Below are 16,902 nucleotides of genomic sequence, written 5' to 3'. Positions count from 1 at the left end.
ATTTGACATGAGGCGCCTGTAAACTGTTACAATAAACTCATTGCTGATATTGTAAATGGACTAATCACATGATTCCCCCTGTCCATTTTAATGGGTAGGGTAACTAATTAATTCATAATCCCTAAATGCAAATGAACCCTCACAGCCGGAACAGAATCCATTTGCTTCTCTCTGCTGGTGTATCTTAACATTAGCTCCAGGGCGGCCAACCATTTCTGCTCAAGGACCACATTTGATTTTGTAAGCAAACTCATATGCCAGGTCAACTAGAAATTAGGTTTTTGTTCTTTTATTTTTGTATTTATTTTTAACATGAATGTATTTTATATGTGAGTATAGACTCGGACTGTGTTTCGAGTCACTTCCTTCTCCTGACTCAATATTAATTATTGTGTACCCCAATTCTCTCGTGGACTAAAATTACGTTTTTCAGCAATATCATGTGTTAATTAATACAGCCATTGTTAACTTATACCTTATTACAAAATATGTATTATTCTTAAAGCTTTACAATTCAGAACTGTTTTGAATCTTTGTGATAAAAATCTGCATCACGTCAATTTTAGAGCATGAAGATTCAAAATATTGTCGTAAAATATTTTTGGGGGGTTTTATGTATGAGCTAAGATCTCAAGTGGAGTGATAAACCCGAAACTGGTTCTTAACAAATGACTGGCTAACATGAATTAAGGAGTCCCTTTTAGAATAATTGATTTCTAAATCTGTTGATTTTAAATCTATTGTGGCCTTCATGTAAAATATTACTTCGTTTTTTGGGGGGAATATTTTTTTTCAATACCCCTTTAAAAAGTAACAAATTTGAAGATATTATCACATGATGACAATGATATATATGGTATGTATGCAAGCAATGATCCACCCTTATCTCTACAAGGATGAAGTTACGTAAGTAGTTCAATGACTTTTAGCAGTAAGATAATTCCAAAATAAGGTGAAAAATGTGTACGAAGCCTTATTCTTACTTTCACCATTTTCATACTACATTAAAAAACTGGCAAGTGACGAGCATAAAATCATTCTCCAACTCCACCCCCCCTATCTTCAAACCAATGCGTTGAGCGGTCCAAACAGCTTGTCTTATATGTAAAATAAAGCGGATAGGTGCAGGGGAAAGAATATGGGGGCTTTTTGAACTCATTTATCACATAGTATATTATTTTTTTGAGTGGCAGTAGCTCAGTAGGTAAAGCGCTCGTCTTGGGATCAAGAGATCGCAGTTCGAATCCCGGCTCCTCCGTGTTACATGTCGATGTGTCCTTGGGTAAGACACTGAACCCTTAATACCCCCAATAAGCAGGTTAGCGCCTTACATGGCTGCATGGCCGCTATTGGGAAATGTGAACCACATTGTAAAGCGCTTTGGGAAGTCATTGACTTGAAAAGCACTATATAAATGCAGATCATTTCATTTCATTTCTCTATTATCAACTTTTTTAAAGTCTTCAAGTTTAATATTGGACCACTATATGGCACTGTGTTGTCTGGTATGAGCAAGGGCCAGTGATAAACGACAGAGCGTGGCGGCAGGATGCTGGAAAAACATGGCGCCGAGCCAAGAAGGGATACCATGGTGTAAAAGCAATACTGTACAATTTCTCAACCTGTTTTTTTATGATAATTAACATTGGTATGTTAGTTCATTTATTTTTGCCTTGTATTCAAATCGTTTTTTTTTAACTGGATGAAGTTTTTGTTTTACACACTGTCCCTTTGAGACCTTAAACTACACATCCCACCTTTGTGATTCGAATCAAATGCTTCCCAAAAAAAATCATCTCAATTAGTTTTGAAAAATGACTAAACGAGGCTCAATCAAATTTAAATCTGAATAAATTCTGGCGGAATTAACGTCTCTTTCGCCCAGTCCACTGCACAGTACAGTTGTGGGCCATGCATACGCGCAGGCGCAGTACATACACTCCATCCATCAGTCCCACACTGAGCATCGTCTTTTTCGTGATAATCGTTTTGAATCATCTTCACTCTCTTTCTTAACTGTCTCGTTCAAGTTAAAATGTGAATGTAACGAAGTGGAAACCATGCGGATGCGTGTTTGGAACAGCTGAAGAGGAGAAAGAAGGTGCGATAAGGAGCGTGTGCGCGCGCATAGTGGAGTGAGGCACGAGAGGAGGAAAAGGAGGGGGGAGGGGGTGGACTTGTGTGGGGAGAAAAAAGGAAGCGTAGCCTGTGAACGGCGAACTCATTGCTTTCCTTTCGCTCTCCAAGCAACCAGAAGCTACGGGTTACTTTTTTTTATTCCCCCCGCCCCCCTTCTCGTCGTCTATGAAACAGCGAGTAGGAACACTTTGGACCGGGCTGGGGGGGAGAGGAGGTACCGCCGAGCCCCGCTCTTCTTGGACCTCGGTTCGAGGTGACGCCGTCTTTTGTTGAATCAAGTGCGGATCGCCTGAGCTACTCCGGTCAGCGGGGGGGTCGTTAACAGAACCACCAAAAAGAAAAGTCTGCTCCGTTTGTTTGTCTGGAATTGGTGCAGCGACGTTGTTGGGTCATCCCGGGCGAGGATTTACAGGACTTGTTTGCACCGGGACTCCCCCCTCAAGAATCACCAGACTGGCGGGTGAGTAGTTGAACGGGAGGCGGAGGGGGGGAGTGCAAGGTGGGCTGCTTGCATATGTGTGGAATGACAACTATCTGATGACAAAAGCAAGGTGGCATTTCAACTGCTCACTATATCAGTTATCAATGTTTTTCGCCCTAAAGAAACAGTAAATTAGTTACTGTTACTAGTTACTTCATTTGAAACAGAGGTGTCAAACTCATTTTCACCGAGGGCCACATCAGCGTCATGGTTGTCCTTAAAGGGCCTGATGTAACTTATGAACGTTACTAAAACAAAGATAACTATTCCTTCATGTAAAATGACTCTTAATTTATCATTTAAGTCAGTTGCATGAAAAATGTCCCTACACACATTGAATGTCATTAACTAAATATAACAAAATGACAGAATCTTCTCGGACATTCTTAAGATCCTTGATTTTTCAATTCGAACCATTGGCATGAATTTGACAAATGTAATTTGTTTTAAAAAAATGATTCCGTTGCCCCCCATATTACGCCCAATAGGAGCGCGTTACGCTGAAAGTAACTTACAAATCATTGAATATACTCCCGTTGAAGCCGACCACTCAAAACTGTTTAAAACAGCCAAATAATTAAGAAGAGAAAAGAAAAAGTGTACAAACTTGTGGAAGTATTGAATTGTGTAATCTTGAGAGCTTGCAAATGAACACTTAGCTGACACACTCCAGATCCATTTTGTCTATAGGCTTCAAATGACTCCACAATTTACTACTGCGATGCTGAGTACTGTCCAGGAGGTTTTATATTTTTTTCAAAGATTGTTTATTGCCAAAAATAATTTACAAATAAAAATACAAATCAGAACACGATTGATTTCCTGTTTGTTTGGCATTCCTGTATAAGCAATGCCCCTACCCACGTCACTGGTGACACACAACCTAACTTATGCATTTAAGCAGACTCCCTGATTTCAGTATTTTATTTTACAGTTGTAAATACAGCTGAAATATGACTATATGGTAGGGAGAGTATCAGTAGGGATAAATTCTTGTACTTTGTGCTTGAGATGGTGCCACCGTAACTGTATTGAGTTGTACTTTGTAGGGCCATATAAACATAGCATCTGACAGTCAGATTAGAGGTGTGATGCTGGCAGACTAAGGGTTCATTAATATGTTCAGAGCAAAGGGTTAAGAGCTACTGATTAGATGGTGTTAAAATGTGAGAATTGTTTTTAATCAGTTGCACCATGTTGTACGTTACGTTTAAGTAATGCGTTGTAGTGCTCGTTACAGAAAAAAAAAGGTGTGCTGCAGGAATCTGTTACTTTTTAATGCATTACTCCAAACATTGTTTATTGTTGTGGTCACAGTGAATGTGTGCGACCTGGTGCATAGTAAGATAAAAGTTGTTTCTGTTCATCTGTTGTCAAACTTGGCTCTTGCTCTGACCAGAACATGTCTGTGGAAGGGAAAAAAAGTACAGAAAAAAGTGATCAAAAAGTCATGCTTGTATTTCTTCCCACTCTTTGAACGCTGCGGTGGGATTTCCCCTTGTCGTATAGCAATGACTCGAGTGCCATAATAGAAATCCGCTGACTGCTTTGGGACTTTGGCTGTGAATGGTGTACCATGTGAAAACTGTTGAAGGACCACCAGATTAACTTGACTTCCCCCTTCAGCACCCCAGAGGCTATGAACTCTGGCCCCAGCACATGCAGCTCTCACTGTGGGGGTAAAAAGAAAAGGGGGCTGTGCCTGTTGCTGAAAAGAGCAAGGGGGTAGGGGGGGCTGCTTAGTTGGTTGGACGTTTGTAGTCAGGGGGCAGATGAGGATTTGAAAGCAGACCAAATTATTTGTCTGAAAGGCAGCTTATCTGACGTTTCCCTCCCTGCCGAGACGAAAAGTGTTATTCAGTGTTTGGATGTGTGTTTGATTGTGCCTGAATCAAAACGGCGAAAATTGTCCTGCCGAGTATTTATGTGACACCAGTCAGAAGTCGTATCCAGAGCACGGCCTGAGCCCACATCAGCACAAAGAACAACTCAAACAAGCTTGGCACTGATTGACTCAGATCGTGCCTTTACAAAAATATCACCATGAATGACTGCCTTCACAGTCAGGCGATGTTCAGTTAAGATAAGAATCCGTATTTTGAGACCAATCAGAATAAATGTGTTTTCATGATTAGTGGCAAAAATGTGGCTAATTTACATGATGTTTGGATATAACTTGCTATGAAGTGTTGAAACTCAAGTGGCATCGCTACACTACTAGACAATTATTCTGTATCTGCCTTTTCACAATCCAAACTAGCTTTGTTGCTCCATTTTGTGTGTTTACAAGTTGTGCTCATACGTTACTTGCCAGAAGCATGGACTAATATTTGGACATACAACTGGCGTTTTTAACATAGTCACAGAAAATGAAATTAACATATTATTATTGGGCTTGTTTTGCAAATTGGTAAGATAGGTATGATATGTTTCTGTACTTTAGGACCCAGGTACATTGCACAAACAACAGAGAAAACAATAGTCAATAAAGAAATTGAGATTACTAATAAGGCTTCAGATAAACCAAATAGCTTTACATGAACAAAATGTGTCTTTATGAAATAAGCAATTAAATCACTAATGTTTAAAAAACAAAGCAAAATGACAAATTTGTGCAAAGTAAGTTAAGTTAAAGTGTCTGTGAACATAGTCTAACGAAACCATAATTATTGGGAATATTTGTTTTTTTTTTTAATTTTAATATTGCCTACATTTAAACAGTCAATTTTTAACCCACTTTTTACTCGGACGTTTCAGTTTTAATTATGAGGTACTAATCTCCAACATGCCTGCATGGCTTCATGTAAGTGCCGCACACCCTTGCAGTGAAAAGAGATGACCTCTAGCTTAATGATTCTGATGTGATTAATCTACTGTAGTTAGGAGACACAGTGTGGGCTCACTTGCAGATAGTGGTATGTTTTAAGAACGTAAAGCACCGATGAGATCTCATAAATGATCAATGGGCGCTTGCTTTTTAAAAGTCCTCATGGAATGTAGCTGTGAGGCATTGTATAAACACCAGGTGCACTTCTGGTTTAACATTTGACTTATGCTCTGCCTGCCTGTTTCTGATTAGTACTGCACATTGTATTTTTCTTTCTGTATCGTCATTATGGTTCAACTACTCCCAGTGTCAGTAGAGATGATTACGTTTAGTAAGAATTAAGTTATAGTGGCTTTAGAACAAGGAATTCTGTGATCTTACACCTCTTTTTGCCCTTTTTTCATACCCAAATTCAAATTTCGAATCACTTTTTTCTCCTTAGTATGTTGTTTTCCATTTGGAAATCCCTCTTCAGTTTACGATAATACTACTGTGCTTTTGAATTATTCATGCAGATATTTTTTTCTGGGGTTCATTGTGCGTATTTGACAGCGACTCACACGTTTCACAGTACATGTTTTGCGACTCATGTAGCTATGTTCTAAAACATGTCAAAAGTATTTTATGTAACTTTTCAATCCCAGTTTATGTTGGCAATGTGCGTATTACAACTATATTCTAAAATTGGTGTTTGGTCACATGGATTTTCGTATTGTTTTTCTTTTGACACCTCTATTTTACTGTTCCTATTTGCTAATGGTTTTGTAGCGGTTCTATTCATTATCAGTGCAAAACAGCTTCTTGTGGCTTAGGTTAAGGGTGTGTTATCCATTTAGTTTCAATACTTGGCGACAGGCCAAAAGGGGAATTGGTGTAAAGTGATGCATAAAGCATCATTTTCGTTTAATGTGGTGTAGTTGTGACAGGATTTGGATGTGGCAGCAAAATGACAGTATTACCCTGCAGTTTGTTACTTTAAAATGCTTGAAATGTTGTTTGCAGCATTTAGAGCCGGTATGCACTTTGATCCCGGTCCGAATCCTCTTGTACGCAGTGGCCGTTCATGTTAAGTAAGGGAAGTGAAGTAGCAGAGTGAGTCACCCCTGCACAAATGGCGCCTGTAGCAGAGAGCTAGCTGGTAAACATTCAGCTCACACACTGGCACATGTTTGAGTGTCACCTCTGAGGAATCTGACATCTGTATCAAAGAGACTGTTTCCGAGCATGGACAGGAGAGAAAGGGGTAGAGACATGTGTCATAGAAACAGGCTGCACCGGCTGTCCGCCTGCTTAAAGGCAGATGAATGTTTGACAGAGAACTAGAAAAATATTATTTAATGTGCTTTCACAATGGCCCTGCTGGGATTGCACCATGCTGTTTCTATGGGCCTTTTTTTCATCCTGTGACAGGACAATGGTATATGCCAGCTGGTGAAATAAGAAAAAGCATCTAGAGGTGGGTCTTATTTTACCCTGAATGATGTAAGCAACAAAGAATCAGAGGAAAGTTGTTTGTAAATGATGCAATGTTGACATGTTTCTCATCTTTGCTCTAAAAAAATGTGCCGGTTTCTGCTTGTTTTTCCACTTTGTTAATGCATTGAATTATTGGGCTCTTTCAATTACGTATAAAAACCCATTTGTGTTAGTTGTTGATGTGAATTAAAATGTCTCACAGAGAAAAAACTTTGTTAGATACTGATTAGATAAATGTCTATTAATTACTACAGTCTGTTTGGTTGTGTGAATGCTGCTTGGATGCACACACACAACCCTCTATCACCCTTCCACTGTTGACCTCAACAATGCTAGATTTGCAAGCGCTGGCTTATCATAAAGACGGGAGGAAATCAATGACGAGCCTTTGATTCCGTGCCATTGTTGCCATCATCTCAATCCCTCACAGACAGATATGCTTTTGCTTAAGACTTTAGTTTTACACACGCTGGTTTGAAACGAATATCCATCCATCCATTATCTGTACCGCTTATCATCAGTAGGGTCGCGGGGGTGCTGGAGCCCATCCCTGCTATCTTCGGGCAGTGGGCAGGGGACACCCTGAACTGGTTGCCAGCCAGTCGCAGGGACAGACAATTCGCTCGCTCATTCACACCTAGGGACAATTTGGAACGGCCAATTAACCTGACATGCTTGTTTTTGGAATGTGGGAGGAAACCGGAGTGCCCGGAGGAAACCCACACAAGCACGGGGAGAACATGCAAACTCCACACAGGAGGTTCGATCTCATGACCTTAGAACTGTGCTGCACACGCGCTAACCACTGCACCGCCGTGGTGCCCTGAAACAAATTATATATATATATATATATATAAAATGTATGTATGTATTTATTTTTTTTGTTTTTTCCATGACTGTTCTTAACAATATTTTTGTTTTGCTGTATATGAGCAAATACAAAGTTGACAGTTTATTTTAATGTAGTATAGTGATTGTCTCCAGGGAAATTACGTTTCAATAACTTTTTCTACTATAGCGCACTGCAGTAAGAAGTAGAGCAGAACTCATCCCGACAGTAATAAGCATCTAATTGTTTTAATGTATTTTTGTCTTGAAGGTTCCAAACTGTATGACAGGCTATTTAATTGTTTGAGTCTTCAACGTATTCATCTTAAATTTTTCGCGGCGGTGAATATGTGAAGCTCCCATCCGTGTAATCAGTTTGAGTTGCATTTTGTAATCTTTGTGTAAAAGTATTTTTTTCTCACTTGATTTGCAGGTAAATACCATAGATATACATAAAGGGAGGAGGGAATTGATGATGATGGTATGGTTGTTGGCACACTCTAACAAATGAGTCAAAGGTGAAAATTCACCAAAGTAAAGAACTAATAATAATTGAATTTCTCGCCTTACATAGCTTAGCTCCAGCCAATTAACTTTGGCGACTAACAGGCTGAATGTCATCAAAAATACGTGTTTACAAGTTAAAACAACTCTACACTTTAGCTCTGTATTACTAACATGTTCTTAAAAACATAAAAGTAGAGGGACACAGAAACCTAAGAGAAAATGTCTCTTATTGGTATACATTTCTAAGAACTCCCGTTTTGATGGCGCTCTTTATCTTACTTTTGAAAAATGAAAAAAAAAATCAGCCCCTTCAGGCGCAAACTACCCTGGGCATAAGCAATATGTTCATAACATACAATTGTTTTTATTCATTTTCAGCCTACAACAATTTGCCAATAATTCAGTGTAATATGATTTAGTAACCCGTTAACTCCTGGACTAATTCGAGTATTGATGCCCATTTCAGTTGAAGACACTATATTTGTAAATCTACATATCTTTCAGCAAACTTTCTTTATCCTTTAAAAGTTTGGATTTAAAAAATTCAATTTTGAAAACTTAAAATTTCAAAATAAATGTGACACGTTTGTTGTTTAAAGCATTCCTTTGTAAGATGTGACTGTCCTGAACAGTTGGCAATTTTCCATGGCTCACTTAAACGCAGCATTGTACTAACTTGGGCCTGACGTCATCCCTCGTGGTTAATTCTGAACATTTACTGTATTTCCGGGTTTGAAACCACAGAGATTTGTCCGCTGCCAAGCAAATCCTAGTATTTTATGATGTGTTGTAGCATAGGTGAAGCTTCGCACCAACTATCATGCTTTGGTTAAGTGTGGTGGCACACACCTGGTAAATTGATTTATTAGTGTTGACACGTGGTGGCGGTTCGAATGTCCCAATGCCCCTTCAATCGTCCGAGTCCTTATGCTGTCAGACGGAGCCACATTGTCCCTCCTTATTGACAACCATCACTTCAATGTAATTTGGATCGAATAATCTAAATATCCAAAACGCTAGGTACTTTAAATAGTTTGTGTTTCTTATTCTTATTATCCTCTAAATATGTGTCTCAATGTGTGTTTGAATTGATTGCAGCAATGTCTACAATTACATTTAGACCAACACTGAGACAAAAAGTACAAATATTTTTACAGTTCAGTACCAGTGTAGCGACCCTCTTTCATGCACGACATAAGGTTTCACAATCTCTGGGTTTATTGCCTGCATTCAATAAACAAAACAATACAAAAGTCAGGGGCTTCTGTTCACGACTGCAATTATCTTCAACGCTTACAAACTTATTTTAGCTACAGCAAGCAGACAACATGCGAGCACATTAATAATGAAACTTCGATAATAACAATGAACATAACTTTCACACGTACCTGCATTCAATAAACAAAACAATACAAAAGTCAGGGGCTTCTGTTCACGACTGCAATTATCTAAAATATTAAAGATACAAAAGAACGGGTCATCACTCAACAGGCCGCACCTCGTGGCGTGTTTGCATCAAAACACGTTGCATCTTCATTTCAAGCTGTATTGCTTAACCTCTTATTTAGTGCTTTTTTAATATACATCATTTAGAACAACTTATATATCTTTATATACAAAAATAATTTCGAAAGCAGCTCAAATGTCTAGCAAAATATGCATTTTTTTTATCCAACTGATATTGGGCACATCTTACCTTCAACGCTTACAAACTTATTTAAGCTACGGCAAGCGCTGAAGCCCATAAAGTGCCAAACGAAAAGAACAGTCGCAGACGCCCATGACTTAACAACTGAATGAGGTACCGGAATATTAACAGTAATACAACAAAAACACAGATTTTGTGAGAATTCAAAAAAACATTCAAAACAATCAAATTTCAACTCTGTTACACCAGTGTATGGAAATGACCAAGAATCAAGTGCAAAAGGTGTTCCTACTTATAACAATGTGTCATGGTGCTCTTTGCTTGTTCCCAGTTTTTCTATTTATTGATTTAGTTGCAGCTCCACGCTGTGTTTAGTGTTAGTAGCCCACAATTGCTTCTTGTTTGCTAAATGTTGCTGTACAAGTAGAACTGTCGTTTTGTTGACCTCTCACCTCTCTGTGAGAAAAGCAAACTTTTTGTGGCAATTTCCGGCAATCATTCACATTTTTGCCGTTTAATAAGCTTCTAAATGCTAAATTCCCCACACCTCTTGCTATACAAAACCTCTTGTTTTGATCCTTCTGAGTGTAGCCAAAACAATGGAGCCAAACTGGTAAATCAATGCTGATTGTGGTTCCCTGATGTGCCATGTCCGTACTTGCCACATATTTGATGTAGCACAGAAAAAAGGCCGTTAAGGAGGTACTACTTTCTGCTCGGTGAATATTGAAGTCGAGCGTGAGGAAGTGCTGGCGTTCTGCTTTGATTGTTCATGAAAAATTCTATCTAATTTGTAGGATGCACACTGGAAGGGCCGATATGTTTAATTAACATAAACCCCAGGAGCAATGAATGAGTGAGAAATTGGCATAATTGAAAACAGGTCCTATCTACTTTCCTCCCTTCTCTGTGTGCATATCCTTGAAGCAGCTCAGCTCATTGGAGGGCACTTTCACACATATTAAGCGCCAGTGCGTGTGTTTTTGAGTGTGTGAGAGAGAAAGCAATGGAATGAATAGGAGAAGGAGACATCTGGCTTTGTTAAAACGAGTGCCTGGCCATAAAGTGGAAGGGCGATTCCCCACTGGGCTACCTGCTCTAAATGCTGTCAGATGGAGCCACATTGTCCCTTCTTATTGACATCCCATTTGACAACAACTCCTTTGATTCAACATGCAAACTTGTCTTCCCATTCATGACAGGTACTGACAGCACATCAATTTCCAGGCACCTGAAGAGCTATTGTCAAACCCTCACATAATTTGATGCAGTTGTCCAAATTGTCCAACAAACAGGTTTCTTCCCATGCCCATTCACCAATTTTCTTCATGTGTTTTTTCATTTTTTATCAATTGTTGCAAAATAATAAAATTAAGTAATTTAATTAAGGAAGTGTCCAGGCTGTGGCTTCATATCCCGTTTTATCGAGTAAACATTTAATGTGTTTAAATGGATCAGCGCTTCATTTATGCATAGAATGTGCTGTTAACTCTGAATTATACATCAGGCAATGAATAATGCATTGGTGCCATTCCTGATTGTTGCTTGCCAAGCAGCAAACAAAAGTATTTGCTGATACATTCAGCCATTGATCCTGCTTATATTTAACCATGCTATTAGAAAAGATATTGCTCCATTTTTGTCTCAAATAAAGAGGGGTTGTTTTTCTTTCAAGGAAGAATTGAAAAAACGAGCTAATTGCTGTTTTCTCCTGGTGCTGCTTTTGGTGGAAATGAAAAGTAACCTCTCAGGAATTAAAAAAAAAAATTGATGCAATCCATCAGAACACACAAGTTTAAGAACAAAAATTTAAAAGAAAAAACACTCTCTCTTGAATATATAGATGTCATTTGTTCCATTTGTTCTGTGATCTCAGAAAGACCCACACTTTCCCAATCTCACCGCTGCTCTTAAGATGAGTTATTCATCCCAAGATTTCAACAGATCAATGTTCAATTACTGTTTTAGCTTAACAGTCTGGTTGCCTCTCTGAGATGGAGCATGATTGTTTGAAGTGCACAGTCTAGACTATGTCTGCTGTTTAGGTAATCCAACCTCTCCTTTGCAATGGTTCTTTTGATATTCGTCTTTATTGTCGGTGGTCTTAACAGCTGCGCCGAGCCGGATTATTGGAACATTATCCGAATACTGCTTCGAGTTTATTTATTCAACCCTGTCACCCAGGCAAACACAACTGCCTGTTCCTGCACAGATATATTGCTCGAGAAAATTGCTGAGAAAATATTGACTTGTTGTCACTCACTCATTTGATTAGGGGTGAGGGGGATTTTGCTTTTCATTTGTCACCCTGGCAACATGAATTGGAAAACACTACAGCGGTCTCCATTCTATTTATTGAGCAAGCACTCGAGCATTGCAGCGTATCACATCTGGAAGACCTTTCTCAAAGCTACAGTGAAATGGCTTTGTTACTTGTCTAGTAGTGTTTGTACTTTTTACCCTGTAACCGCCAAATTTCGATGATTCGGCCAATGCAAGAGCCTGATGAACAACATACTTTTTTATGTTAGGTATGTGGCACTCACAGGATTTAGTTTTGTTTTATTTAAACTGATACAAAAGTTAAATCAGTTAATCTACGTCCACGTAAAAAGGAATTTTACCTTTTCATTTGAATTAGTATTACAATTGTCTTTATGGCCAATAATAACACAGTGAATATGGTTTACAAGATTATACTTTGCACTCCAGGATAAAAGTGACTAGCATAAAAAAATCTAAACTTACAATTACAGTGTACATATATCTTCATATAAGCTTCAGGTCATTTGTTTCATGGCAAATGGACATGGTTTTGGCAAGATACAGGGTCCGCAGCAGTGGCTTAGATTTTTTTTTGCCAGACCAGCAGCACTGCAGGCAGTCACACCCACCTAAGTACCCTCCCACTAGTTCTGCTGTCTTAAAGAACACAGGGCACAATACAATTATATTAACGATAATAAAGACAAAATCAATTCATTTCAAAATCCGCAAAGGAGTAAACCAGTGATAACCGAAGCGGGAAGTAGTCCCTTTACAATGAAAAAGGTACCAAAGTTTTTTATATATATTTGGAAGTGATTTAACCTTTCATTCCTCAAAAATATAAGGAAACTTGAAAGTGTGCAAAATATGTTAACCGCATACTGCCAACTAAGGGCTTGCAATATTGGTGTAATTTTGTTATAAATTAAACTGCTGCCATTTCTAATTATAAATGATTAAGGCGTAGGGTCATATAGTCTGTTTTGTGGACCTGTTCATAATGATATCACCTAAGAGGGATCACCAGTGGCCTTTTTCCTGCAAAAAATAATGAGGTAGGCAGTACTAGACACTCTGAGCTGCCCCAGGCTGCATGTCATGAGCTGATCTCTCTGAACCTGCAAATCATCTCATGCTTTTTTAATGCTAAAAAGACAGGTCACTGGCTTTTCTTGATATGTGTATGTGCATTTATGAGTGCTTAAAGCATCTTTAGAACTCATTCAAAGGCCCATCTAATTGGGTTGATTGTCAAGTCAAAGCAGACATCAGTGTGTTTTGGGAGAATCATAAGTAATTTTCAGGAAAAAGTGACTGCCCACTTCAGATATGCAAACAAAAGCTGAACAGGTTTGATGACACGAGTACATGTTTGCTGTTGTTGAATGTAGCTATCAAAAGGAAATAGTTCTGCTCTTCCCCAACATGTGCCCGACTAAGCATTTCAAACATGTAAACCACACTCGGAAAATGTAAGCGCTTGAGTAAATCATTTACTGTGACGGTGCGCCGTAAAACAAAGAGAGGGGGGAGTTAAAGGCAACAGATGCTCACATGGTTTGATTGTGCTTATTGGAGCATGACCTCTCCAGTCTAAACAGTAGACAATGATGCGTGGACCGGCTAATATTCTGCTACTCATCTGTTCTCCATAGGCATCTGCTGTTTTGCTTTTCTGTTACAGTATCTTACACTTTTGTTGGGACTCACGCTCGCCATCATCACAGCACACCATTAATCCTCTAAAGATATTTTGTTTAATAAGACATGACTACTGACCAGGTAGTCTTTGTTGGTTGTGATTATTTTCATAGTGTTTTTGCTTATATTGTTGCTTCCTGTATTTGTAAGCAAGTCATTATAAGACAGTCATGTTTTATGTACAGTAATCCCTCTCTTAATGGGGACCAAAACCACCCGTGAAAAGTGAAAATCCGCGAAGTAGCGACACCCCTTCAAAAATGCTTAAAAATTAATCTAAATTATTTTATTTTATTATTTTTTAGACCTGCGAAGCTCTGAACCCGCGAACGTGGAACCACGAAGTAGCGACGCCCCTTCAAAAATGCTTAAAAAAAAATAAAAAATAAAAAAATAAACATATATATATATATATATTTTTTAATTACTTTATTTTTATTTTTATCATTTTTTTAGACCTGCGAAACTCTGAACCCGCGAACGTGTAACCACGAAGTAGCGACCCCCCTTCAAAAATGCTTAATTTTTAAAAAAAATATATTTTATTTTATTGTTATTTTTTAGACCCGCGAAGCTCTGAACCCGCGAACGTGGAACCGCAAAGTAGCGAGGTCCTACTGTAGTGTGAAATTTGGATTATAAGGCGCACCCGATTAGATAGATGGATAGATAGATTCTTTATTCATCCCCGCAGGGAAATTCACATTTCCAGCAGCATCCCTGAGCTGAGAACAATACAATAATAAAGCAAAAGGAATACAATATACAAATACCCAATGTGACGTGCTAATAACCACTGTAGCGTGTTGTATAGAGTATTTAAATAGTGCTACATAAAATACACACTGCAATAAAAGTACGGTAATATGCAATGTAGGGGGTGTGGTTTAATGTGGGCCTTTACTCCGCCGGGTGGAGTTAAAGAGCCTCATGGCATGAGGAAGAAAAGATCTCTTCAGTCTGTCCGTGGTACAAGACAGTGACAGCAGTCTGTCGCTGAAGCTGCTCTTCTGTCTGGATATAATGCTGTGTAGTGGATGTGATGAATTGTCCATGATTGACCGCAGCTTTTTCAGTGCCCGTCTCTCAGCTACTGTTGTCAGGCTGTCCAGCTCTGTGCCCACAACAGAGCTCGCTTTCCTCGCCAGTTTATTGAGACGAGAGGCATCCTTCTTCTTGACGCTGCCTCCCCAACACGCTGCCGCAACAGTCTCATAGAATATTTTCAGGAGCTTTTTGCAGATGTTGAAGGAGGCCAACCTTCTGAGGAAGTAAGATGCACCCAGTACATTTTTAAAGGGAAGAAAAATCAACATTTTGTACATACATGAGCCGCACCTGACTATAAGGCCGCATGTGCCCACATTGAAACATGAGATATTTACAAAGACGGTACACAGAAAGAGTTTTGATAATATATGGTACCTTAACCCCTTCACATTCCGACGCGTTGCCAGTGGGCCGCCAGATTTTTGATAAACAAATATGTGTCTTACGATGTCATCTGGTCACTGAAGTACGTCATGCCACACAACCTAATTGGAAAGGTTAAAGTCTTGGGATTTAAGATATGGTGACTATTTAATATACTCTTCAGAGAAACATCACAATCATTCTGAAAAAGGATACCCAAAAACTCTAAAGCTGGCGTAAACTCACCAGCACGTCCACTGGGCTGTTTTCAACTTCAGTGAATTCCTGCAAAAATGGCTTCGTTACATCAAGGACAATCTATAGGATCCAACCGTATAAAATATGTACTCCAAAACACACGACATTGCCAACAGATAAAAACGAATCTGCCTTAAACATTAACACCATTTCTATGATGAGGGTCTGTTCATGCTAGTTTTATTCATGCACAAAGTTACATGAATCTTGTGTCCTGTATTCCACGTGTCCCACTATTACCTTTACTGCTCTGGCACCTCTGGCATGCAACAATTAGCCGTACTGTCGCGTAAGCCACATGGTTCAAAGCTTGGGAAAAAGTTGTGGCTTATAGTCTGAATTTTGCTGTATTTTTTTATTTTCCAGTCATGTTTAAGGTGGGGAATGAACAATGAAAAAATATCTTGCGCAAAAGACTGCTTGTGATGCTCTGTTATCTACAACTGAATGTGTGACCCAAAGCTTGAGTTCGGAAGCAGGCCAGTTAGCCAATATGACAATTTGAAGGTTAAACTCTGGGTCAGCAGTGGGGCAATCATCCAAGCGCGACTCTTGACATGTTAGAGTTGCAAGAGATCCCTAATTCGGTGTGACATTCTTCCTTGGGGCGTAAACTTGGGCTGCATAACAATAGTTGCTTGAGGTACAACAAACCACCTAGACTAATCTGCCAATTAAATAAATACAATGAAAAAGAATGTGCGCAACGCTGTTACTGACATTTATTGTAATGGAATATCTAACAAGCTGCTGTCTAATGGACAGAGACAGAAAGAAGGTCAAGGTACATTAGACTCCAGCCATTTATTGGCTTAACAAACATTTTCTATCTAACTGTCATAGATTATGTTTAATAACTTTTTAAAAACTGAATATTGGCAAGGTTTTAGTTTTTCTTATATCACATAAATATGGGACGTTCTAGGGCCTCATAAATACTGCTGAGTTAGCACCATCATGACTTGAATTCTTAATCTGAAAACATTAAGACATTGATTTGCACTGTGAATATGCTCAATTGATTTGCCTTGGCTTTTATTTACTTGCAAAAAAAAAATGTGGTCTTTGTAATCAACAACAGCAAACCCTCATTGCTCTTATCAATCATTTGAGTATTAGAATATTCAAACAGTTATCCGCTCATAAATTTGAACAAGTTATCCCGATTGCTTCAGAACTCCAAATTTACTCGAAGGTTGCTAGCATGTAAAATTAGTCACAGACTCAACTTTCTTTACCTAAGTTGCACTTTTAATGAAGACGGCAGTAGTAATAAATGGATTAAAACTGTGTGTATTTATGCTGAATTTATTGAAACAGTTAAATTAATCAAGATGCATTTAAAATGACAAAATC

General features: G+C 38.7%; 1 protein-coding gene across 9 annotated transcripts in view; it reads left to right on the top strand.

Annotated features, from left to right (window-relative positions):
* rerea (arginine-glutamic acid dipeptide (RE) repeats a) overlaps positions 1–16,902 on the top strand; it is a 206,638-nt gene that overhangs the window by 88,848 nt on the left and 100,888 nt on the right. For 4 of the 9 annotated variants that reach the window (XM_088331639.1, XM_088331637.1, XM_088331638.1 and 1 more), the window contains exon 1: positions 2,202–2,599. The exons of the other annotated variants lie outside the window; for them this stretch is intronic. The gene's annotated coding sequence lies outside the window, so the exon portion shown is untranslated. Of the gene's footprint in view, positions 1–2,201; positions 2,600–16,902 lie in introns of those variants that run through there. 9 annotated transcript variants of the gene reach the window in all.

The sequence above is a fragment of the Urocampus carinirostris genome, chromosome 3, assembly GCF_059441175.1.
Source record: "Urocampus carinirostris isolate Australia breed hairy pipefish chromosome 3, RoL_Ucar_1.0, whole genome shotgun sequence".
NCBI lineage: Eukaryota > Metazoa > Chordata > Actinopteri > Syngnathiformes > Syngnathidae > Urocampus > Urocampus carinirostris.
Note: the sequence above shows the minus strand (reverse complement) of the source record. Positions and strands in the feature narration are given on the sequence as shown.